We start from the raw sequence: 25,234 nt of genomic DNA on the forward strand, positions 1-25,234 counted from the left end.
AGGATTGCAGGTTGCAACCAGCTAAACTCCTGACAGTTTTAAGGAATCAAAATGAAGATAATACCTGTTCAGTTTCCCCCAACTGATCAAATCATTTTGGTTTTGAATGTCTGACAGTTTCGGCAGAATTTGGTATTTCTCAGCCTCAGAGCTTTTGAAGCTTGACATTTATTGTTTCATTCGTTGTTCTTAGTTCTATAGGTTGGCTCCAGTGCCAAAGTATTCATACGTAGGCTGTGATGGAAGAAGTATTCAGATCTTGTACTTAAACAGTTTGAGGTGGCATATAGGTGAGAATTGCAGATTGCCACCAGCTGAAATTTCTACCAGTTGGAATTCCTTCAGTGTTCATTGTTCAGGACGTTTTTAGTGGGAGTTGAATTATTCGTAGAGGTCTTGTCTTGTCGGACAACTTAAGATTGAGACATTCAGGAGGTTTTTACCGAAAGCTGAATTATCCACAGAGGTCTCTTCCTCTCTGAAACAAAGGACCAGGGGTCTCATTTATAGACATTGTGTATGCACACAACAAGGCCTGAAAGAGGCGTACGCCGCTTCCCACGCAAAAGTTGTTATCTATAAAAATGGACTTGGTGGGAGAAACTTTGCCTACAAACATTTTGGAGACGGGACTTTGACAATGCAGATGGTGAGGTGGAGGCCTGATTGTAGAAATTGTCTTATGTTTTTTTTTTGGCCCATGACATTTTTGGCTTTTGTCCGTATGTACATTTTTAGTATGGATTAGGGTCCGACCGATATGGATTTTTTGGGGCCGATGCCGATTCCAATATTATGGAATAAAAAAATCTGATAACCGATATATTGGCCGATTAAATTTTTATGTTTTTCAATTTAAAAAAACACTGAAATACTGGTATGGATCTTGCGCATTGTTTTATAAATGAGACCCCGGGTGATTAAAACTCGTAAAAACATTAAATACAGCAGGTTCGTGTTACACATCTGTGTTTCTTCTGATGCTGCTCATGGTGGAGGGTTTGCTAAGTAGGTGGCAGACGTGTGCCCCATCTAGATCCAGTGTTGGTTTGTCTGTTCTGGGCTACTGTAGAAACATGGGGGTGCAACATGGCGATCTTCTTAGATGAGGACCTGCTCCCTATAAAGATGTAAGCAGCTCATTCATCATCATTATATTCCATTTCTTCAAATATATCCCCCTTAATCGTATACACTGAACTTTTAACGCTTCAAGATTTCTCCTAAAGCTTTATGTGGGTCACAGTCACAGATAACTCACTGAATACCTCCCAAATGTAGCTTTAACAATGTCAAAAATGTCTCCATCTTTTATGAAAAGGAACCTTGGTCCAGACAATAGACATTGTTGTGCTATAAAATGTTGCTAACCTGAAAAATAAGTCTCACTTTCTTCTTTAAAAGACTGAATTCAAACTTTGACTTAGATGTTGGATTTCAAATCAATAACACCAAGGTCTCTGGAGAGTGCTGCCATCAAACCGAATACATCTGCGTCGCTCCGACACACTTTTGACTCAGGCAACATTAAACGGAACTGTCTTTAAAATCTTTGGTTAAAAAGGACTCGTTTGACAGCGTTGATGATGTTAAAGTTAAAAGATGAGTGCCTCAACTGCCTTTGAGCCCGGGCCCCCCTGGTAGGCTTAGTCAAGTTATTCTACTGTTTGTGTTACTTTAATGAGGATGTCCCTTTTCTGGAAGGAGCAGCCGCAGTTTCCCTGACTCAAAATGAACAGTTTTAGAGTTGAGTGTGATGTCAAGACAGTGAGCTTTCAGAAAGTGTTGCCTTTGTGAGTGTTACCACACTCAGGAACCAGTGTGCATCTCTCTGTGAGCCGTGGCAAATGTGGCCTGTTGGTACCAGAGTTTTTTGTGTTTTGTGCTCTTACATTTGATCTACAGATTACTGTCAGTCTTTGCCATTTAACATCACTTAAGGTATTTCCAGAATCCTCAAAAGATTCGTCTAATCATCTGGATGCTCCGTGATAAGAAATATTTTTAACCTGTTTCCCAAGTTGCAGCTCTTTTCTGAATGATGGAAGCTGGAGTGGATATTTCTCCTTGCTTTATTTATCCAATTTGAATTATATTGGTTCACACTGATGCTTCTTTGCAGTATTCAGTATTTTCACAATAATAATGTGTTAATATTTTGCTTGTGATTTACAAAAAGAACAGGACATATGTCATTTCCATCTACCTGAATGAGGCGATGTAGTTGCAACTTGATAAATGGGTTCAAATCCATTTTATTGTGCAATAAACAGAATATATTTGAATCCAGATGGTTAGAAGATGCTCTGAGGAATCTGGAATCACCTCTAGAACAGCATTAAGTGTTGTTTAAGGGCAGATTTTTGTTATTATTATTATCATTATTATTATTATTATTTATTTTAGGTATCTCTATCATTTTGTGGCTCCTCAGTAGTGTTCCTTTTCCACGTAACCTGACGTAGATTTCTGCATGGTGATGTTGCTTCACATAAACCCCCTTACCAGTCTAATGTGCCTTTTATGACTCAGGTTTTCGTTCATGTTACATTTAGTCACGTTATGTCATATCAATCTAATTGAATAGCTGGTTAGTCAGTCATGCTAACGTGCTAACTTACCATTGAAGGTGCACAACTCTACGAGCGTGTGGGTGGTTTAATTATATGGAGGATTTACTGAACATTTGTTCGCAGTTTTCACAGTTATATTGCGATAATTATTGTTATCATTTTTTGTTTTTTCTTATCGCTGTGGACACCACATTAGTTTGGGTCCAGAAGTCACACAATAACACAAACTAACTGATCGAGGCAGCGTTAGACAAGCAACTCCTGTGTTCTGTGAGGTAAAATTGCTGTTTTTTTTTGTCAAAGGATTCTCGTGACTTTGAAGAGAGCTACGGAAAAGCTTTAGTTCCCCATCAGAGATAAATATTAATATAAGTATTATCAGTGCTCTAACCTACGTCACTGCTTTTTGCTAACCGCTGAGTAAGTGTTTCCATTTGAAAAAACTGGAAAAGAACGCAGAATGTAATGCTAAAACATGAGAAGCATGAACTGAGGCTAGCTACCATCCTTTAATGTAAGTCTGGTGACTCTTGAACCTCTATTAGTGATGTAATGTGAAATAATTAACCTCCACCGAAATACGCAAATACAACAGAAAAACGTTACATAAATCACGTTAGAAGAAAAAAAAAGTGTATATTCCTTTGACAGATAATGACACCAGACTTCTGAGACAACATACAGAGCACAGCACGGACATGTCAGTGCCCGCTTAAAATGTCTGCTGTGCTCTCAGGTAGGGTGAGACATGTAGTAGCCTGGTTTGCACAAAACTACTGTTGTTTGTCTTTAACTTAAATCATCATAGATCACTGAAAAGTCCAGCAGGACATTTCATTGACACAATACCTGCATATCTCCAACATCTGAAACTACACTCAGGGCAAAGACTAGTTGCAAAGTAAACTCATGTCCTTTGCTTTTACCATCCCAACAGTGCTTCATATCCCGTGAGAGTGATGTAGGCTAAATCACTGTGTCAGACGATTCCTGACAAGACATAAAAACTATCTACCTCATAAACTGACATAATTAAACTTAATCAGGTATAATAAAGTCATAAACTGCTAAACTAAACCTAATTAAAACAGCTAGCAGGTTGTCTACAGCTCCTTAAAGTGCATAAAATGTCTTAAATTCAATTTTATAAATGTTAGTCCTTAAAATTAGTTGTGTTAAATTTGAATTTTATTTGCCACGAACATTTTATCTAATTTCATGTATCCATATTTTAATTTTGTTTTGTCAAAACGAGTCAAGTTTTTCTGCATGAAAGTCCACATTTTTGATGTTACAAGTCTTTAAATCTACCACTGAATACTAATACGTCTTTTTACCTTCTCTGAGCTGTTGGCAAAATGTAGATTAACTTACCTCACTCTTACCTTATTCCTCCATAACATCTGCCTCTGCATGGGAATTCATATACACTACTTACTTTCATACTCACCTGCAGTGCTTGAATGAGAAAATGATGATTCATCCAAAAATCTGTCTTAAATTTGGTCAGAAATGATCATGAAGAAGGTCTTAAAAGCATTAAATTTAAGTGTCTAATACCTGTAGACACCCTGAGCTAATCAGTTAAATTGTTATCAAGTGACAATTACATGTTACAGCTTCAGTCTGTATGACGAAATGAGCAGTGAAGACATGATGTGTGACGCTTGTGACAGGCATTATTTTACATTTTATAGCAATAATCAAAAGCAACAATAGATGAATAGACGAATATTGCTACTTAAGGCTTCAACCGCACAGATTAGCCTTGTGTATTCAATCATGAGAGAGCAAAAAAAAATTTGAATTATCTGTTTTCCCCGTGAACTGAGCAACAGGTTTAAACGTCCCTTTGTTTCAGGTGCAGTAAATATGTTTTTCTGCACTTAACCCTGACTGCAGTGCTCAGCAGCACTTAATCATGGCCGCTATTCCAGTGGTTTGATACTTGTGATAAACAGACACATCTTATTTATTTGGTTGAACTTCCAGTTTGCTTTGCCACTGGAAGTGAGTGTTATATTTATCTCTTGTTTGGATTGAATGGAATTGAGCAGGAGGCATATCTTTGCTAGTCTTATTGGATATTAAATAGCGTTATTTTGCGTGATCGTGCCCTTATTCTGGCAATTGGATTTGGCGTCTTTGACCTTTTCTCAGGACTACGAGGACTTTGCTTGATTGACATCTCCCTTACTCTCGTCTTAGTTTTGAGTCACCTGCTGCAGGGGTGGGACAGCTGACAGTGTCATCATTCTTGATGCTATTTGGTCCGCTTTAAACAAACCCTGGTCCGCTTCCAAAGATAGTTCGGTTCGTTTGGAGTGGTGTGAACGCTCATTCGAACTCTGGTGCGGACCAAACGAGTGAACTCTGGTCCGCTTGAAAACTGGGGGTCTGGTGTGGTTCGCTTACAGTGGGAAATGCAAATGGACTATCTAGTGAACCAAAGAGAGGAAGTGAACCAAAGAGAGGAAGTGACATAGAGTGCAGTGTATTTTGGGTAGAAAAAAAAGGGAAAGTGGGAGGGGATGGATTTCCGTTTTCAGTCCTGGCCAAACGATGAGCCGGGTTTTCTTCTTCCTCATGCTTTTTTTCCTTCCTGGTCAGTGGTCATTTCGGGCAATAACTGCGCGATGTTGTCTAGGTGGTTTGGTCCACTTTAAAAAGTGCAGTGTGAAAGTGAACCGAACCAAATGAATGTGTAGCATTTTTCGGCATTCCCCGTCCAATTGAACCGAGTCCCCTGGACTATCATGGTGTGAATGTGCCCTTAGAGTTTGGTGACATCATGCCACTCCCAGCGTAGCTCTACCATACTTCAACCTGACTAATCAGCCAGGATTATTAACAAAACTTGTGTGGCTTGGCCTTTAAATCTGACAGATCAAAATAATTGTTGTACATTTAAATACCACTAAGCAAGAACATACTGCTGTAAAAAAAAGTTTGTCCCTTTCCTGACAGAGGTACTTTCATCTGAGTTGTCATCACTAAATAATTGTTACAGTGTGGTGAAATATCTTCTGTAGTGCCACATGTCAACATTGTTTTCCCTGGACTGTATCTTTGCAGTGAAATATTACTCCAGCAGGCTCTGACAGGTGCCTGATGAGAAGTGACAGACTAAAATTTAAATGGACAACTCACACTTGGGTTTGTGCAGGATTTATAGGAGCCCATCCATGACTTATCTTTCCATAAACCACACACTCGTGGAAGGAAATATCCTTGAGTTGACAGGACCCACTCAACATGTTGGTGGGGACCTGCACAGCACAATTATAGTTATGTAATCCGTTTGAGTAATACAGAGTTGTCTCTGTTTCTCAATCTCAGCAGATTTCAACATACAGTAAAGGGCATCGCTTCAACAGTCTTCCAGGAATCCCGTACATCCAGAGAGGAGAAAAGGTAAGATAGCTTTTACTGTGTTGTGCTTCTTTATTTACTGTGTGCTGGTCTTGTTTTTGTCCTGCTTTTGTGCTTTCACGTTGGATGGTAGTAGAACTTATGTTTGAAAGGTCGTGCGTTGCACTCTAAGCGCAAAAATATGGACATAATTTAGCAAGTCAGGGTCAAGTTATTCTCAAAAACTAACATAAATTTGCCCATGAGGATGATTTGGGAACTTAAAGTTGTTCAGTGGTGAACACAGTAAAGCAAAATATGATTGTTCGTCCCCCAGTGTCAGTGCTTGTTAGTAAATCATTGTGTTAAACGGTGCATCTTAAAATGAGAATCGCTTTTAATTTCTCCTTAATGTAGTATCTCTGTGAGCTTTACAGCTTCAGGTGTAGTGTCTTCTCTGTTTTAGGGCCAAGCTTCAGGCCTTAAAGTGAAAGAAGGTTGCTACTGTATGTGCAAACAAAAGTTTTATGAAGCCTTTTGTGGTTTCAGAGGGAGCTTCGGGTTATCTGATAAAAGTCCTCGAGTGATGTCGTTTGAGTCAGCGATGGTTGCGGCTGAAGGCTGCAAGTTTGAAAGTGAAAAGAGTCTGTTGGTGTGGAGTTAGACAGAAGTGAGTTTACCAGACCTCTGTAGCTCCTCATCTCTGCTTGAGTCTCAAGGCTACATTAGCTGCTGCTAGCATCACCCAAATCTCTAAACGAACTGTTGGCTGTCGAGTTGTCTTGTGGGTGAGGCGGGCGCCAGATTTTAACAAGGGTAAAAAAAAAAATGTGTGGAATAAAAAAAAAGATGATATCGCTGGTTTTGCTGCATCGATTTTGACTTTTTAAAACTGTGAGTCTGATCATTTTAAAGGTGCTTTACTAATAGCTGGAGGCCTGTTTTAATGCTTAGGGCCTGTTTAATTTGTTAGACTGCTCACTCTGTGTTTTGTAAAATGACATAAGTCTAAAACCAATCTCAAGAAGTTGCTCTGAACTCACTTGCTACAATACCAAAGATGTTAAGCTCAGTTCAGACCAATGATTTGCGACAAGATGAGTTGAAACAGGCAACTATTTGCGATGTGCCGCTCTGCAACGTTCTAAAAACCTGCTGGTTCACACCAATGCAACTAGATGAGATGCTGTATCATCTCTATGCAACAATTCTCTGTACTTCTGTTCTGATTTGCAGCTTTTCAGGCTTATTTTTGGGAAAAATGAGCTCAAACACACTGTCTGCGGTCATTTTGACTTGACCAGCGGACGTAACTACAAACCGACTGGCTTTAGAATCAGGTGACATGCTTTATGTTCCAAAACCAGCTGCCCGCAATTTGAGCAGCGGAGTTGCAGGTGACACCATCAGCCGGCTTGAATCAAGCTCAGACCGGCCAGTTCACACCGCTGCAACTTTTCTCTGCAACGTTCTAAAACGGTTTTGTCTTGTTGTGAATGTTTGGTCTGAACTGGGCTTCACACCTGAGTGCTCATGCAGAAGAGCACTTGTACACGTTAAAACATGACAGTTGTCTTTGTGGGAGGCTGTTTGTCCCACCCTCTCCCACTGTGATTGGAAGTAACGTGCGGCACTCAGCGTAGAATAGATACTTGGTACCTTGTCAAGTTGCTGGAGTTTGTAGCAGAGTGTAAATAGGAGACACCTCAAGAAAACTCTTTCCTTTTCAACCAGTTAAGGTAGAGCTGGCGCTGCAGCTGCACATGTCACCGTCTTCCATTTGTTGTTGTTCAAACGTGCTGGTAGGCGTTCGTCTTCTTCTTCCTTTGGCATTTAATGGCAGACTAGAACACCTGTAGGCGTACATGCTGCCCCTTCAGGTCTGGAAGAATTGCATCCCTGATGACTTCGGTAATGGAGAAAAATTAGTCCCGCCACGTTTTCAGAATTTTGACGTCCACTTGGTACCAAAGTATCAGTTCTTGTGACATCCCTAATCTCAGCTGGCCGAGGTTGATTGCATTCATCGTGGTTTAGCTCATTGTTAAGAGCACACATTATGAAGCCATGGCCACCTCTTTTATTTAATTTTTCAGCTTCTACGATGTTATGTTAAAAGCTCTGCGTGGACAATGCAGCCACATTCTCGCGTAACCCTGTTTGGTCGTCTCTTCCGAACATGCCAGGATTTTGTCTTTCAGAATTGGGCTTTCATTAAGACCACATTCCAAAAAAATTGTAGCACCTCACTCTTCTCCCACAGATCACCTCCATCGCAACAGGCTTTTCTCATCTCTGCAAGTGCCAGACAAATGTTGCATTAGTGTCATGTAAAAGTTAGATATATTCTCGTATGTCTGTTCAGACCGACTTGGCTTTGGATCAGATTTGCACCAGATTTAGGACTTCGGGATTCACAGAAGGTTATTTAAAAAAGCAGAGACTGTATTTTAAATGCAAATATATTTTAAAGAATTTATGAACATGTAATAATTTCAGTTGTCTGAATGCGGCCTGTCCCTTTGGGATTTGCATGAAGTGGGTTGTTCTGTTTGAGGAAACGAGCACTCTTAAGCCAAGTTGCTCTTCAAAACCGTTCCAGTCCATGCAGGGAGGTGTAATGTTCTCTCTTAGCAGCTGTTAATATTACCGTGATCTCCGCTGACCCACAGCACTCATGGGATGTAATCAGACTTTAATTACACCTTCTTAATCACTTGAAGACAATCTGTGTGACAAGACAGCTTCTCACAGTAAATGTGCTGTCCTTAACGTCTACTCTGGCCCCCGTCGCCTGACTAACAAAAAAGTAAATTATGATTATGTTTTCCTGCTTTTCTGCAAATTTATTAAGTTTCCTGTTTGTGGTTTTAAACTATCTAATCTTCTCCTCTCCACATTTCAACTGCCTTCCCTTTAAGAAATGAAGCTTGTGGGGCAGGCTCACAGTGTTACCCATCTTAGGTCAGACTGAACCCAAAGCGATTGTGAAAAGTTCCTCTACAATCATCTTTATTATTCCTAGTGAAAGGTATGCACCACAGAACTGGCTGTGCTGAGTGACTCTGGCTCACGGAGTATGGCATTCCAAGTTAAAAGCAAACCAAACTGATATTGCCCTCAATACTGTCTTCATATTTTCTCCATATTTGGAAATGTTTACCTCCTCATGATGGTTGACAGAGGTTGGGAGAGGGGATGTGAGTCATTTCAGCTGCATAAGGCTTTCTAGGGGTGAGAGGAGTCTTCCAAGTGACTGCCATTTAGTGAAGCTAGCATTTTTCTGTGCTTCAATGATCTAAAGAGAAGCTGTGAGTATCATTCTGTGCTTAATTTCTGTTTCAATATTTTAGTTTTATGGCAGCATGTGTGTGCACAGTGAGAGAATGCTATTTGTTATTGTTTCAATTGCCTTACATAATATAATATAATGATTTAGAGGAAGCTAAAATCATTGATTGGTCCATGCTCTTTTGCCTTTTTTGATAACCATATATATATTTGCTGCTTGTGGGGAACTTGTCCACCTTTATGTCACTGTTAGATTGTAGGTTTGAAGTGTAAAGAAGATGCTGTTTCCTCGCATCAGACACATTTTAGACACATAATGTTCCCGTGCATCTCTGCAAATATGGAAAAGACAGGGACTTGATATCGACTGAGCTCACCAGATATTTTGGGAAAGTTTTTTTTTTTTTGTGTGTGTGTAAAAGTTCGGACTAAGTTTGCAGCACTGCAGTGAGAACATTTTTGTCCGCGAGACTGACCTTGTATACAAACTGTCTTGTCAGTTATATGAGGAGGTTAGAGATGAAGGTGAAAAGCACACAAATCTGTTGTGTCTGGCCGAACTGAATACATATTGTAGGATAAAAACTGTTAAATAGCCCAGTATGTTTTTCCTGCAGATGGTTTCTGGTTGTGTTTGTGTGTGTGTGTGTGTGTGTGTGTGTGTGAGAGAGAGAGAGAGAGAGAGAGAGATTGAGTTGGGGGCAGCTCGGGTCATTGAAGAATCCTGGTTTTGCAAACATACACTCTAACTGATATCTACACCTTAACAGGTCTGACCTTCCTCCTGGCTCTTACTTTCACACTTCAAACATTCAGTGGCAGGTGCCTGGCAGTAGTAGTAAATGATTTTACTTAGCTTTAAGCGCTGGTGCTGCTGACTTCAGTGATGGTCTGGTGTGATTATCTCTCACTTTTATCTTAAAATTCGCTCAGACTGTATCAGCGTTCAGCCTTAGAGCTAGTAACCCTGTTTGCGTGCTGATGTCAATTGTTTCTTTTTTTTCCCATATCATTTTACTTAATGCTGGATCTGTATGCTTGTACATTTATGAATATAAGCTACTAGAAGCCAGTTATCTGTTTATGAAGCAACACTTAAAGCATATTTTTAGCCATGCTTGTCCCTTTGTTTCCCACAGTTTTCATAGTGCTGACCAGTTCGAACCAAACCCTAAACCAAAACTTACAGCTGCTTTCATATTGTGCTATATATACTGTATGTTTGTGTATGTGTTGCTTTCCTGGGAACATGGCTCTCTTGTGCAGTCCACGAAAGCCAAAATGCATTTTAGACATACACCCATTGCATGTCTTTTTTTTTTTTTTTTTTTTTTTTATATATATGTGAACTCTGCAATGAGTAATGACCATATTATTTTTGGACCGCAACTGTTGAGCAAAAGTTAGCCATATAACTAATTTCTTGGTTCTAGATTGCAGACACTAATAATAATGCCATAATAATTTTATTTGTATCACACTTATCTAAACAAGGTCACAAAGAGCTTCAAAATGTGCATGAAAATAAGAATACAACATTTAAAAAAGAATGGTTTGCACAGAGGCAAAAGGAAATAAAACACAAAAATTACAAACCAAAAAAGTACAGATCTTTCCGGTAAAAACATGTTTTAAGCAATGATTAAAAAACGGGTAATGTGCGAGCCAGCCTAATCTCCTCAGGCAGTGAATTTCAGAGCCTCGGGCCTTGATGGCAGAAGCCCGGTCATCTTTAGTTACGAGCCTTGATCTAGGGACGACTAGTGAGGGTTGGATTGAGGATCTCAGGTCATGACTAAGAGCGTTGCTAGTCACAAGCTCAGCCATATAACTGGGGGCTAAACCATGCTGGGCTTTAAAAGTTATTAGACGAATCTCAAAATTAATTCTGAAGTCAACTGGCCACCAGTGAAGGGAGGTGAGAACTGGGAAGATATGTGACCTGTGATTTGCCCCAGTTATAATACGAGCTACAGCAGTCTGTACCAGTTGAAGGCAACCATTTGTGGTTTTGAGTTAAATGTCTCAACTACTATTGGATAGGGCTGCAACTAACGATTATTTTCATTGTCGACTAATCTGTCGATTATTTCTTTGATTAGTCGACTAATCATTTTATCGAAAAATGTGTTAAAATGTTGAAAAATGTTGGTCTGTCTCTCCCAAACCCCAAAATTATGTCATCTAATGTCTTGTTTTGTACTCACGCCAAAGGGTTTTAGTTCACTGTCATGGGAGAGTGTGTAAAGCTGCCAATATTTGAACGTAAGAAGCTGCAATAAGAGTATTTTGGGGTACTTTTATAGTACTTTTCTATGAAAAATGACTCAAACCGATAAGTCGACTACTAAAATAGTCACAGATTATTTTAATAGTCGATTAGTCATCGATTAGACGGCTAATCGTTGCAGCCCTACTATTGGATTGACAGCTGTTAATTTGGTACATGTCCCCTAAATTGTATAAACGTTGGTGATCCCTTCACTTTCAGTTCATCATCATCATCAGATCAAAGTTTCAGTGTGTCCAATACTTTGGTTTCTGACCAAATCCCTGCAAAACTGGTGGTCACTATTGACAGTACCATGGCTGTTTAAACAATGAAAGGTTTGTGCGGGATATTCTGCATTACCTTGTGAAAATTCACTCTGACCAATCAATGGTCTGCAGTGTTTTAACTCTGGTATCAGGTCATTTCATTTGGAATCCCGACCGAGATGGTGCCAAAAAAAGGAGCAGGTACTATCCGCTACTTTTGCCAATGGAAACCAACAATGAACAATTCACAGTGAGTCAAGCCGTGCTTACCATCCAGTGGAAATGAGGTTATGGTCTAATTTTATCGGATGTGCCTCAGGCTTTTGGTGCTGTTAGGGTGAAATGTTGATAACCATTTGACTTAAAGAGAAACTGTATAACATGTGAAGTAGAAATACAACATTTTTTCTTCTTAAAATTAAAAAAGTGGATTTCATAAGCAACAAAATGTTTCTTAGTTAAGCATACTCTGCTTTTCTGCGGCAGTCTTTCTTGGTCTAGTGCGACTGTTAGCTTATGGTGGCTACAGACGCTTTTTCACAACTCCCAACACTTGATATCACTGCCAAAGATTCCATTTAATGTCGGAAAAAGATGCACAGAGCTTTCAGCTAACTCCAATGTAAACCCATCTGTGACAATAATTGACGCTGAGAGCAACTGATGTCGTTTAAAGAGTACGAAAGTCTGCGTCAGGCGGGAGGGAGGGCTATGTTGATTGGTCAAACAAAACAAGACTTTCACCTGGGAGTCTGCAGCTCTGCGTCCTGTGTGAGACCAAAATTTACTGTTTTTAAAACATAACATAAGGTAATTTTAGAAAGGTTGTCATGTACATGTTTCAGCTATGCATCACAAATATATGCCAAAGGGTGGCCTCTGCATTGCTATCAGGTGCCGCGAGGTGTGACAAAGTGTTGGCAGCTAAATGTTAGCAAAGTTGAAATATTTAGTTACTGTATGACTGAATTGGTTCAGTTCTCTGACTTTATAAGTCTTCTCTACTCGTGCTACTGTCACATTATGCTTTAGCATTTAACATTATCCCACAGTTGCTCAGCAAAATTAACATAGTCTCACTTTAAAGGACTGTGACAGACAGCTGTGTGCACCAAGGCAAGGAAGATGACAGTAGCTTTATTGAGGAGTTAGTCAGGAGGAGTCAGAATTGATTGTCATAATAAAAAACTATGGGAAAACATCTAGAGTGCTTTGATGGCCTAATTACTTTTGAGTAGCCATCAAAGTTAATCATGCTGTAGCTGATTTTTACACACCCTGTTAGAGACTTTGTGTATTTAAAGATCAGCTTTGTAAGATCCACAATTATCCAACATAAATATTGAACTATTACCACAGAAATTCATTAGAATTATTGTAGTTCAATGCCAGTTTTATTTACAGTCACACTATAAAGAGTGTTGCAGTGAGCAGATCATTAACGAATACACTCTCAACAAGAGTGTTTTGAGATAGTTCATTGGCTCTACTAGTTTAATAAGCAGTGACAGACGCTCATCGTTGGTTACATCGGTCTCTGGCGACGTCTTCAACACTCTTAAAATGACTTAATCTGGTCTCACTCTACTTTGCAGCCCTTAATTTTAAGACGTTGCTATCCCCAGATTGGGAGAGATTGCATGTTTTCAGGACGAGTCCTCCAAATGAATCTTGTCAACAAATTAAGGCATGATTAACAAGAGCAATTACACTGAGGATCCAACTGAGCTGAGGAGAATCGAGCCAAAGTGGAGAAGATTATCTCTCTTATTAAGGAGAATCACTTTAAGGGTTTGATTACTTTCTGTTTCTGTCTTTAACTCTTGATTACTCTTTAACTAATGATGCCTTCTAAACAGCTATTTTTTTTGGTACCGTTGAGAGTTTTAGAGTGCAGATTGAGCACTGAGATTGTATGTGAACATGTGTGCAGTGTAGCATCTGTTTTTTGTTGTGGCACCAACAATAATAGAAGTGGAATTATTGCTGGTTAATTGGAATTGAAAAGCAGAAGTATAATTTTCCAGTGTATCGTAATATACTCTGATAGCATATTTGGCAGTTATAGCTCTGATACTCTTTTTTTTTATGTCAGTATCTGTTTGGAAATTCTGGATTTTGGGATTTTCTCCCAATCTAAGTCGAAGTTTTTCTCTTTCCCAGTCAATGTGGATGGTGAGAGTCAATAAACAACAATCTCTGACACATTATTTTCAATAGATTGCTGTTTTTTATGGGTGAGTCTTTGATTTTAATGTCGATTTGGCTGCATGCTGGTGGCCAGTGTGTGTTTGAGCATAATTCATCACCTCAGTTAAAGGTTTTCAGCACTCCCACACCCACTGCATGATGTCCTGAACCTTCATGGTTGGATGCTGGAAGATATGTGATGAGATGTCAGCAGCCTCCGCCAGACATTTATGTAATGTCTGAAGAATTCTGTTTTTATTTCAAAAGTATTTCGCTAAATGCACCCTGTTCCTTCATGTACTTTTTTGTACTTTTCTTTCTTTAGGAAAGTTTCCATCTTTTTGTAGAGCCCAGATTTCCCTCTGGAAAAGCCTCATATTGCTGCCAGTGAAGCCTGTGGCCATTTGTTGTGTTAAGATCTCTGAAATTCAAGGATTTTTAAAAAATATTTTCCACTTTTTTCTTTTTGTCTCATCAGATAGCCTGATCTTGAACATAGTACAAACTTAAATTAGCCCCTAATTTAAATGTTTGGTGTTAAAGAATTCAGTTTCAAAGCACCTGTATGGACATTTACAGTGTGCATTAAAGTACAATAAATTATTTTATTAGTGTCACTAAGATATAGTCGAGTATGGACGTACGGAGCCCGTTTACACCTGGTATTAACATGTATTTCGGTGATCTAAACCCATGTGGACATTTCATTAGTGCCTGCATCACTTAGGCTAGAAGGTCAGAGGGTCCTACGCAGTTATTACATCCATACTGTCACAAACTGCTGGCTAGCAGACCTGCTAGACACGTTAGTGGTTGTGTCGGTGCAGCTCGAAGTATAGCCTCCATCCATAGGGCAAAACTATGGACGGTCACGCAACACTTTGTCCAAGTCATCTCAAAATGGGCAAGTAATAGAGTGTTGGCGAGTGGTCACCAAAACAACCTTTTATTCGTCATTCATGACGTAGTCCTTGTTGGGGATGCATGAGGACACATTAGCGTTTACACTGCATATGGTTTGTGGTCACATGCTTCCGAGACCACCAAGTGGTTTAAGTAATTGGATCAAAATGCATCTTCAATTTTGATCAGATCACCAAAGACACAGGTTAATACCAGGAGTAAACAGACCCACAGTCTTGAAATATTTCAGCTTTGTGTCATTAATCCATTTGAAATCCTATAAAGATAGAATGAGACACATTTCCTCTGTATACAAAAACAGATAGACGTTGCCAGATTTACTCTTAGCCACTAGCTAGATGTTCAGAATATCACAAGATCACACAAAAATCCATCTTGTCAGGCTTCAAGAAATGCGTTTGTGACTGAACCATGGTGGTTCTGACCAATAAGCGTCTTGTAAGGAGCTTCTGGCAGCTACAGGTGTAGTTTAAGTGTGTGATGACATGGTGAGGTGACTGTTCAAAACAATGGCAGTGTAGACAAGTGTGTAGGTTTTGGGTCCTCCACCAGAAAATGTTGAGTATTAAACACTTGATTTTCTGTATTCTAGGGAATTTCAATGCACCAGTAGTCTTCTGCTACTTTCCTGTTTTTGTCGGGGGGACAAGTGCACATGTTTTAAATATTAAGGGAGACGTGTCCCCTTAACTAACCTCCCCCTCTACACCTATTAGAGTAGATGCTGCAGTGGCATCAGTTATATCAGAGCTGGAGAGTATTTCTTCTCTGAAAGAAGTGCAAAAAAGGGCACTGAAGGCTTTTCTTGATGGAAAGTTTTTGCTCTGCTCCAGACTGGCTTCAGCTTCCGTAATAGATGGTAACAGACAGATGGTTCGTCCAATCACCTGCCAAGTAGTTTTTGAAAGTCCCTGCCCTTTTCCAAACAGTTTCCAATGACAGCTTCTCAGATGGTTCTGTGCAACAAACCATCTGGTGCATCAGGTTACTATGATAGTGCCAACCATATTACATATTTAACTTGTATACGTGGCCTCACTGCTGATTACTGATTTAGGAAAAGCTGAGTTAACAGTGGCTTTTTTGATAAAGTCAGGTAACTCCTAAACATCAACAACTTTGTAGAATTAGTCGTCTTGTTTATTTGTGTGATGAGCGGACAAGCTGAAAGAAAAAAGGTCAGTTTCTCAAGCTGTGATGATCCTGTGAAAGTTTTGGGGTATTTTGTGAATGTTTTGTCTGTTTTTGTAGTCTATGTAGCTGCGTTAAATCACAAAGAAAGTTTTTTCTCTTGCTTGCTCCTTCTGTCTGTAACATCTTACCTTTCTCCCAAAATTCCTATCTCTTGTCCTAATATTGCTGCTAATAATAAATTCTTTATCAGTGTCTGGGATATCTGAAGACTTAGGAGCAGGCATTTTGTGGTGTATAAACCACAGCAAACCAACACTGAAACTTTTACCTTTCTGTTGAAATGATGTTGAAGTTTCAGAATCAATGACAAAAAACACCAGATTCCCAGGAAGTTCCTGTTTGCGGTGAGCGTTGGTGATCTGATCCCAACGGCCGTCATGTTTTACATATAATAATAATAATAATAATAATAATAATAATAATAATAAAGTTTATTTGTATAGCCCTTTAAAACAGCCCAGAGGGTGACCAAAGTGCTTTACAATAAAATAAAATAAAACGGCAAAAGAACAACGGTAAAGGACAGCAATAAAAAACACAAAATAAACATGTCATAACAATCTTAAGTGTTAAAAGCTGTCTTAAAAAGAAAGGTTTTTAAGTTTTGATTTAAAAAGACCTAGGTCAGTGATGGTGTGCATGTTGGGGGGGAGCTTGTTCCACAGTCTGGGTGCGGCCACCAGGAAAGCCCTGTCACCCCAGTGTTTGTAATTGGACCTTGGGACCTCCAACAGACGCTGGTTTGACGACCTTAGGGTTCTGTTTCTGACTTGTGGCGTGAGAAGGTCGGATAAATAGGGTGGAGCAAGTCCGTTAAGAGCTTTAAAAACGAATGTTAAAATCTTAAAATCGATTCTAAAATGGACAGGAAGCCAATGAAAAGAGTAAAGGACAGGAGTGATGTGCTCGCGTCTAGGATTGTTCGTTAAAAGACAGGCTGCTGCATTTTGCACGAATTGTAAACGACTGATGGATGACTGGGAAGTACCAACATAAAGTGCATTACAATAATCTAGCCTTGAGCTAATGAAGGCATGAATAGCTTTTTCCAAGGTCAGCACGATTAAGGAATGGCTTCACCTTGGCCAGAAGGCGCAATTGAAAAAAGCTTACTTTAACCACATATGGTTGTTGAGAATTTCTGTTTTCTGTTCATCAACACTTGCCAGTAAACAACAGTAATCTTTAACATTGTCACGATGACAGTGGAGTGATTGTGTGCCAAAAGTGACATTTTCTCTGTGCCCCTATCATTTAGGATCACCACTAACTGATTAATCTCAGATTAGTCAGATGCTCAAGGCTAATGGGACACTTTACACAATGTGACTGATTCACTTGCTCGGCATGCAGTGACAGATGCCAGCCTCTAAAGATGGTCAAATTACTGAAGCATGTTGTTGGCAAAACACAGAGCTGTTATTGATGTGCCAAAACATATAAACTGCAAACCACATGAATCAGATTAGAATGATGAAAGTATGAATGATGTCAGTGGACATGGTCGGTGTTACAACTTAAAACATTGTTTGATTTTTGAATGTCAAAAAAATGAAGTGAAACCAAGTAATGAACAAGGTCATTAAATATCACTGACATTTTCTTTACTGGAAATTCAAAAAAGGTTCTTCACTTGAATTTAAACAAAATGGAAGTGTTCACATTAAAAAAAAAAAAAAGAAAACACTTTTCCGAAACCATAATGAAAAATCAGCTATGACCAGGGATGCGTAAGGGGTCAAAAAGAAGTTTAAAGCTGGTGCTATAAGCTTTCTTGAGTAACTCTTCATCCATTTTGAATGTTATTCTTAACCAAGCCGTGGTTTCTCTTGATCTTTATTAAAAAAAAAAAAAGAAGAATTTATTAGCTGAACATTGGTATCGGCCCACATTTGCCTTGTTGACTGCCATTAGCCTATTGGCAGATTTGATGACGTTCACGGATGGCAGTGGCCGATGTTTTTCTGTAGGGTCACATTAATTTTGCGCAGGGTAAAAAACAGGGCTTCAGACTAATGGCTACAAACTTAAATTAACGAACAGGTACAAGAAGAATACAGCTACTTTACGGCAAATGGACTCTCATTGTTTTGTTACGAGATGGTGAATAGCAGCCGGCATCCCGTCCTTCCATGGACACAAACGTGTTTGTGATGAACAGAATCCGAGTAACAAAAAACTGAGTTACATTGTGATGCATTCAAGCACTATGTGGTAAAAAATGAGCATTGGGTGAAGATAAATTCTTAAATTCTACTTTGTCATGAGGTGTTGAATGTAATATTGAATAAATAACAACAAAAATAAAATAATAATAAAAATATATATATATTTTCCCACCCAATTAAAGAAAAAAAAATCTGCCCACACAACCTTTGTTTTACAAATATCTCCGTCCACACTAGAACGCAAAAAGACCAGGCTAGCTACAATGTTAGCACCACCAGCCATGCTGACATTGCTAACGGTGGTTACAGAGCTAACACTGACAATACAATCAACAATGCTAAAGGGGTTTTATGGCTAAAAAACTGAGCTGCTTACTCACTCACGCTAGCTGGGGGAGACCAGAGGGTGGGCACAATCTGTCCCCATTTACGCTTTTGGTTCGGGACGGTGAGTGCGGTAGTGGCTGGATGAGCAACAATGCTAACACCAGCTAGCTCCCACCAGACCTGGTTAGAGCGCAGTGCAATAAACTGAAGAGTAGCAAATTTAACCAATAATAACAACCAAATGCAACTGGGCAAAATTATTCTCGGTGGTTAACCGCTTAACCATTGATATCCCTTGTTTCAAGTAACAGAAGCTGATGATGTAGAGCTTTGTTCTAGTGTTTGAGACATTAAGGCAGTGCTTAACTGAGTGGGGCGATTTCTGCTTTTGTGCTACATCAGGCACAACACCTTTTGTTCTGCCACAGTCGCATTGTGTCATTGTATCTGCAAGTCGCTGGTGTCAGCAGCAGAAATTTTACCCCATCACTCTTTGAAAGAGCCGTGTTAACAGAGCTGCATTTATCCGTCTACTGGCACACTGTACATGTGCATATTTCACGTGGCTCATTGGCAGGATTAATTGCCAACGGGTCCCCTGTGGTCCAGGAATGCAATTACCTACTGACCCAAATCATCCTCTTGGCTGGAAGTCGCTGTCTCTGTTCTGGCAGAGTTACACCTGGGACTGAGTCTTCACTTAACCTCACACTCACCCCTCCATGCGTCCTTACATCAGGGCAGACTATGATTTTTATGTCGATGTGGTTGTTCAGGAATTAAAGATGCCCAGTGACCTTCTGATTTCACCTCCTGATCCGTGCCAGTGTGGTATCCTCTGTAGTATTAAATTAGGACGTATCTGTTTATAGCAAGGCGTCCTTTATCCAAGCTGCTCATTTAAAGTAAGGAAAGCTTTTTTTCCCATTTAAGAACCAAGCATAAACATTTTAAGTCTATTGCTTTGATACGTCAGTTATGAGAGAGATTTGAGGCTCTGAGGTACAAGTACTTGTAACATGGGGACTTCCATGACTAACATAATTTGTCAATTAATCAATTACCGTATCAGCTGACATGTCTTCTGCAACAATTTTTATATTTGATTAATAATTTGAATACATTTTAGGCAACAAAAATCCATTGTTAGGTTTAGAAAAAAAGAACAGGGTTTGGCTTTATAAACTTAAAGTACACGGACACTGCTCTCCTGGGTGAAAGTCCGTGTTTGTTGGACCCATCCAACACCCTACCCATCCCCCACTTGGACTTGCGCCACCTTACTTTTCATTCTTGTTCCGGGCCTTTCCCCCTGATGCCGTTAAACAATAACAGCGACCGGCTGTGTATCATGCTGACATTAAAGGACAGCTTTTTTTCATCAGTTTCTGACGCTGCAAGTCACTGCGCTGGATTTAGACGACTTTGGAGTGAGACCGGGGTCATTTATCAAATTCATAACTCGCATAACTCCCTCTGGACACACGTGCTGAGTTCTGTTTACCTCTGAAGTTGGAGGTTGGAGCTGGGATTGAGGTCAGCCCCGAGCTGACTGCATTCCAGTACAAGTCATCAACCATAACAATACCAGTTCTAGCCAAGTTATCCATTCTTAGCAATACCAGTTCATACACTGTAGTAACATGTCCACAGATAGACACAGATCACACAGAAGTGCTGATTAACAGTATACTTGACCACAACTTTCACTACTTTTGAGGCAAAGTGGAGCCATATTGGATTTTGAGGTCAGGGTTGGGGAGGTTCCTGTGGGTTTATAGAGTTGAAATTTCAAATAGGCGTCCGGGATATTCAGACTCCGCACTATAAATCTCTATTATTTTTTCACCCATGTAGTAGTACTCTTCAGCACCTGACTTTGATGTGTAAAATGGGCACACTTCTCCATTAATCAAGCGTTGTGGCTGACTAAGCCTAACCAAACCTTAACCATTGTGTTCTTGCCACAACCACAGTTTTTCCTAACCTCAACCATGCTATAGCAGCCATGCACAGATTTTTTGAAAAGGAGAAATTAAACACATTGGCATTGAATAAAAAAATAAACTCCCAACATTGAACATACTCTGGGGTTTGCAGAAAAAAAGCCTTATAGTGAAGGTAACTAAAGCAGCTTATCAACATTATTAATAGGTCTAAAGTGGGCTATTTATGATTATATACTACTTTAACTTTGCAGCATTGGCAGTGAAAGCAAACAAACCTGTCCATACACTATTAAATTCTCTTTTTTCCTCTGAGACGTTTCCTTTGTTGAATTTGGAATCCATTGCTAGCCTAGTAAGGGAGACTCAAAACTAGCTACCACTATTAAGGTTTGGCAAAATTTAGATGTAAAGGCGCCAGGCCACAGAGGTATAGTGCACACTTAAGTTCACAAAATGTTCATATATTTTTTATTTGTTGTATGGGCTGCACACTTTGAAAGTTAAAAAATGTAAGAATCACTGAGGCCCACAACAATAATTAACGAAAATTAAAAAAAAAAAAGAATTATGATTTAATAATTCCCATATACTGCTAATTTTTCGACGGAATCACTGGTTGGCTACTCCTGGTTTACACCAACTTGTTCACGTAGAGTCAGTAGGTGATTTTTGTTGTGGAGGAGCCGAGGGCTGCAACTACCAATTCTGTTTGTTCCAGTTTTGATCTGTAGATTATTTTTTTGAGTAATTGATTCATTGTTTAACATTAGAAAACAGTGAGAAAAGCCAGTTAAAATATCCCAGATCCTTAATTGACTTCATCAAATGTCTTATTTTGTCCAAGCAACATGTCAAAACCCCAAAATATTAAATTTACTCCAATGCAAAACCAAGAAAAGCAGCACATCCTCACAGAACCTGGAAATATCTCGTTTTTGTCATTTTTGCATGAAAAAATGACTCAAACAATTAACTGTGTTGATCAAATAATTGATGAACTCTTTACAATGTTTGCCTCATATATGTTGTTGTTTATGATATCATTTGCTCATACTGATTAACCTAAAATTGGATTCCGAGCACGATATGAAACAAACAAACACACAAAAGTAAAGATCCAAAGCTTAACTAAATGGAGGCCATTTATTTCTGCTGCTGTTGAGAGCACTAATGCAGCAAGATTTAGACTTTAAAGCACTGCTAATGCTATTACAAGTGTATGGGAAGAGGTGGAGGGGACTTCCACATACCGTTGGTTTGTCACAGCATAAAGAGAAAAGCCTCTTTGTGTCTCCACATGTGCATTTACTTGCACTGTTCTCATGTCATGTCTAAATACGTAAGAGTCTAAGGGCTGTGGTCTGCCCCAGAATGTGCTTCATTAATGGATTATCTAATTGTATATGGTGTAGCGTGCATTGTGGATAAAGACCATAGCCACTCTAAGCATTCACACACAGCCTGTGCTCTTTACATGGCTTGAATGTTTTGTGAGCTCCCTGTATGTGTGTGTGTTTTTTTTTTAGGTTGCATACTGTAGGGTTTAAACTGAGGGTGAGAGGGACCTTACGTGTCAGGTTTGAGGTCACTTGTGTTAATATCAGACAGATCCAGTACATTAGATGCATTAATCTCTTAAATCCCTCCACTGTCCCAACTTTCATTTGTTGTAGAAGCATCAAATTAGGAAGAAACATCCAAAGCAAAGCCCTAGATTTGTTTTGCCACCTTTCAGGGATTGCACTTGTTATCCAAGAGCTCTCCTCTGTGCTGATGTTTCCTGCTAATGATAAAAGCATCGAGAAGTAAGCCTCGGGCATTTTGTCTCCCACACTTAGTAACTTTGTCTCAATGAAAATCAGTTATTGTAGAGCTTTTGTTTCTATTAATGTCATTATGAGACAACACTGTTCGTTTGCAGGAAGGCTTTTGTGAAGAAGGGTGCTAATTTTTCTGCTGTGCGCTGCTCTTGTGGTTTGTCTCACTGTTTGTTTTGTTGCATGGTGGAGAAAGAACCGTTTTCTTGACAATCACACATCATGATTTTCTCTTCTAAAAAAAAAAAAGAGCATCAGTTCCAAAGATGAAGATATTTTCAATGAATCTGTCTCAAGAGAAATTACTTGGGATTCAATTAATTCATGAATGGTTTATACAGAGATAATCGACAAACTTCTGTGTTCCCTGTCTAAATTCAAAAGGGTTTTGCCAGTCCATGAACGCTTTTTGTTTGTTTTTTCACCTGCTGTAGCAGTTTGTGAAGTTTGAGTCATGGGTTATCAGGTGATCCGATCTGATGTGCAAGAAGATGCAGGTGGAGGAAGATTTCGTAGATGGCTTTCTGACAGAACAGGATTTCTTGATTAAGATTAGGAAAAAGTCACACTTTGGGCTAAATAAATTGATTCTGTCATAAAGGGCTTTCTGGGAGAAAGCCAACAAGAAAAATTTCTCTGTGTGCCTGGCAGTCAAGTGAATGGGCGTCATTTTGTCAGGTAGTCAGCTCCTATATTACATTCATGTGTCTGCCACATTCTCCGGAGATGTAAGCAAAGTTTTGGCCAGCTAAAATCCAAACACACGCCTTCTGATATGATAAAATCACATTTGATTGGATACATGTTCATTACACGATCTAAAGTCATCAAAATATTTTGTGTTACAGGAAGAGAAAAGAGAGGGATTCTAGTCTAGATATCATTTTTTTAAACATATATTGATACACAAAGAAATAACTGAACTATCAATTAGGGCTGCCACGATTAGTCGACTAATCAATGACTAATCGACTATTAAAATAATCGGTGACTATTTTAGTAGTTGACTAATCGGTTTGAGTCATTTTTCATAGAAAAGTACTATAAAAGTACCCCAAAATACTCTTATTGCAGCTTCTTACGTTCAAATATTGGCAGCTTTACACACTCTCCCGTGACAGTGAACTAAAACCCTTTAGTGTGAGTACGAAACAAGACATTAGATGACGTAATTTTGGGGTTTGAGCGAGACAGACCGACATTTTTCAACATTTTAACACATTTTTCGATGAAATGATTAGTCGACTAATCGAAGAAATAATCGACAGTTTAGTCGACGATGAAAATAATCGTTAGTGGCAGCCCTACTCTCAACACAAGATCTCTGGATTACAACCTGGAAAAAGTGTTTTATATTACATGGTTTTTAAGTAAATTAATGTTGTCTATAACGCCGCATTCCTTGTATTCATGGTGAGATCTGCTTCTCCGTCAAGCTTTTTAAGGTAAATGTGGTTGAAGCATGGCGATTTTACAGCTCACAAAATCTCCGTTCTGTGACACTGTTGTCAGTGACAGCTGAGCCATCATAGTACCCAATAACCAATCATAATAATGCAGCACCACTGGAAGCCTCTGCAGAATCTAATGGTTTTGACAGGAGCACAGAGCTTGATGCCGACCCTCTGTGGTATGGATACCAGTCTCTCTGCATGTGCTCTCTGTAACATGGATACTGCACATGCAGACAAAATCATATAATGGTTTTGGTATTGAGGTACAATCTAATGATGCATTAAAGTTACATTTGAGTTTGATAGGATCAGTACAAATGTCATCATCTTCCTGACCAGTTTAAGTGCTTGAGTGCAGGAGGGTGCAGTGGCTCCAAATACTGTATGAGATATGGGACAGTACTAAATTGGTTGTTACCTGTTCAGATGCTTTTTGTGGCTATTATTATCACATCTCCAGCACTTCAGACTTGTAGAAAGTGGACATATTGCCTCAAAAAGTCTGTAAGAGAGCCCTCAGAGACTTGACATGTTCACAATTGGACAGTTGGTAACCCTCACAGACTTCATTAGAAATGAATGTCAAAGTCTGAGGATCTGTGACGGTGGACTTTGGGACTGGGTCATGGGGCAAGTGGCAAACAGTAAGGAGGACTCAAATGCAGACACAGAACAGGTCATGTATATTGGTCAGTGTTCATGCTTACATACTGGAAAATCATCAGTCAAACAACACAGACAGGTGACAGGTGACAATACAAGCCTGGTAGGCAGGTGACTGAGTCAGGTGCAACTCAGTAGAGACAACCTGTGGCCAGGTGAGGAATGACATACTGTCAAAAAAAAAAAAAAAAAAAATCCAGAAAACACCGTGAGATAAGGGAGGGAGACACTCAGACGCTGCGTCTGTCTGAAGCTGAAGAAGAAACAGGAACATAATGTACAAGTACAGGGCTCGTGTATTGGTAGGACCAAAATCTGAATCGATGTCTGACTGGAACAGAACTTTGCATGTACAAACAAATGTGCAATGAATCTCATACAGAGGCTGTTTCTCCATTTTTAATGCTGTTTGAAGTTAAAAGTAAAATAGATATCTGCACAGCTGAGACTCAGTAGAAAAGTAGTGCAAGTGAAATACTTGAGATACTGAACATGTTTAAAGGAAGTACTTGGGTACTTGGGTTTTGTAATGACAACATTGTACTCACTAAAGTGCATGCTGGTTCTGGGTGTGTTTTTCCTCACTCCATATTCCCATTTTACTTTTAACGATCTTACTCAACATAGAAACACAAGTATTCTTTCAGTTTGTGACTGACTGACAGGTTAAAGGGATAGTTCGGATATTTTGAAATGGGGTTGTATAAGGTACTTATCCATAGTTAGTGTAATCGTCAGCTACCGTCAGTGGCTTTGACGGTAGCATAGATCAGGAACCGAAGCTGTTAACAGCTT

At 39.4% G+C, this 25,234-nt stretch overlaps 1 protein-coding gene across 8 annotated transcripts in view; it reads left to right on the top strand.

Annotated features, from left to right (window-relative positions):
* Window positions 1-25,234, top strand: part of LOC125895302 (LIM domain containing preferred translocation partner in lipoma) — a 253,387-nt gene that overhangs the window by 15,077 nt on the left and 213,076 nt on the right. For 4 of the 8 annotated variants that reach the window (XM_049587035.1, XM_049587030.1, XM_049587037.1 and 1 more), the window contains one exon: window positions 5,913-5,987. The gene's annotated coding sequence lies outside the window, so the exon portion shown is untranslated. Of the gene's footprint in view, window positions 1-5,912; window positions 5,988-9,137; window positions 9,236-25,234 lie in introns of those variants that run through there. The other 4 variants (XM_049587036.1, XM_049587031.1, XM_049587033.1 and 1 more) reach the window with 2 other exon arrangements.

This window comes from Epinephelus fuscoguttatus, linkage group LG10, assembly GCF_011397635.1.
Source record: "Epinephelus fuscoguttatus linkage group LG10, E.fuscoguttatus.final_Chr_v1".
NCBI lineage: Eukaryota > Metazoa > Chordata > Actinopteri > Perciformes > Serranidae > Epinephelus > Epinephelus fuscoguttatus.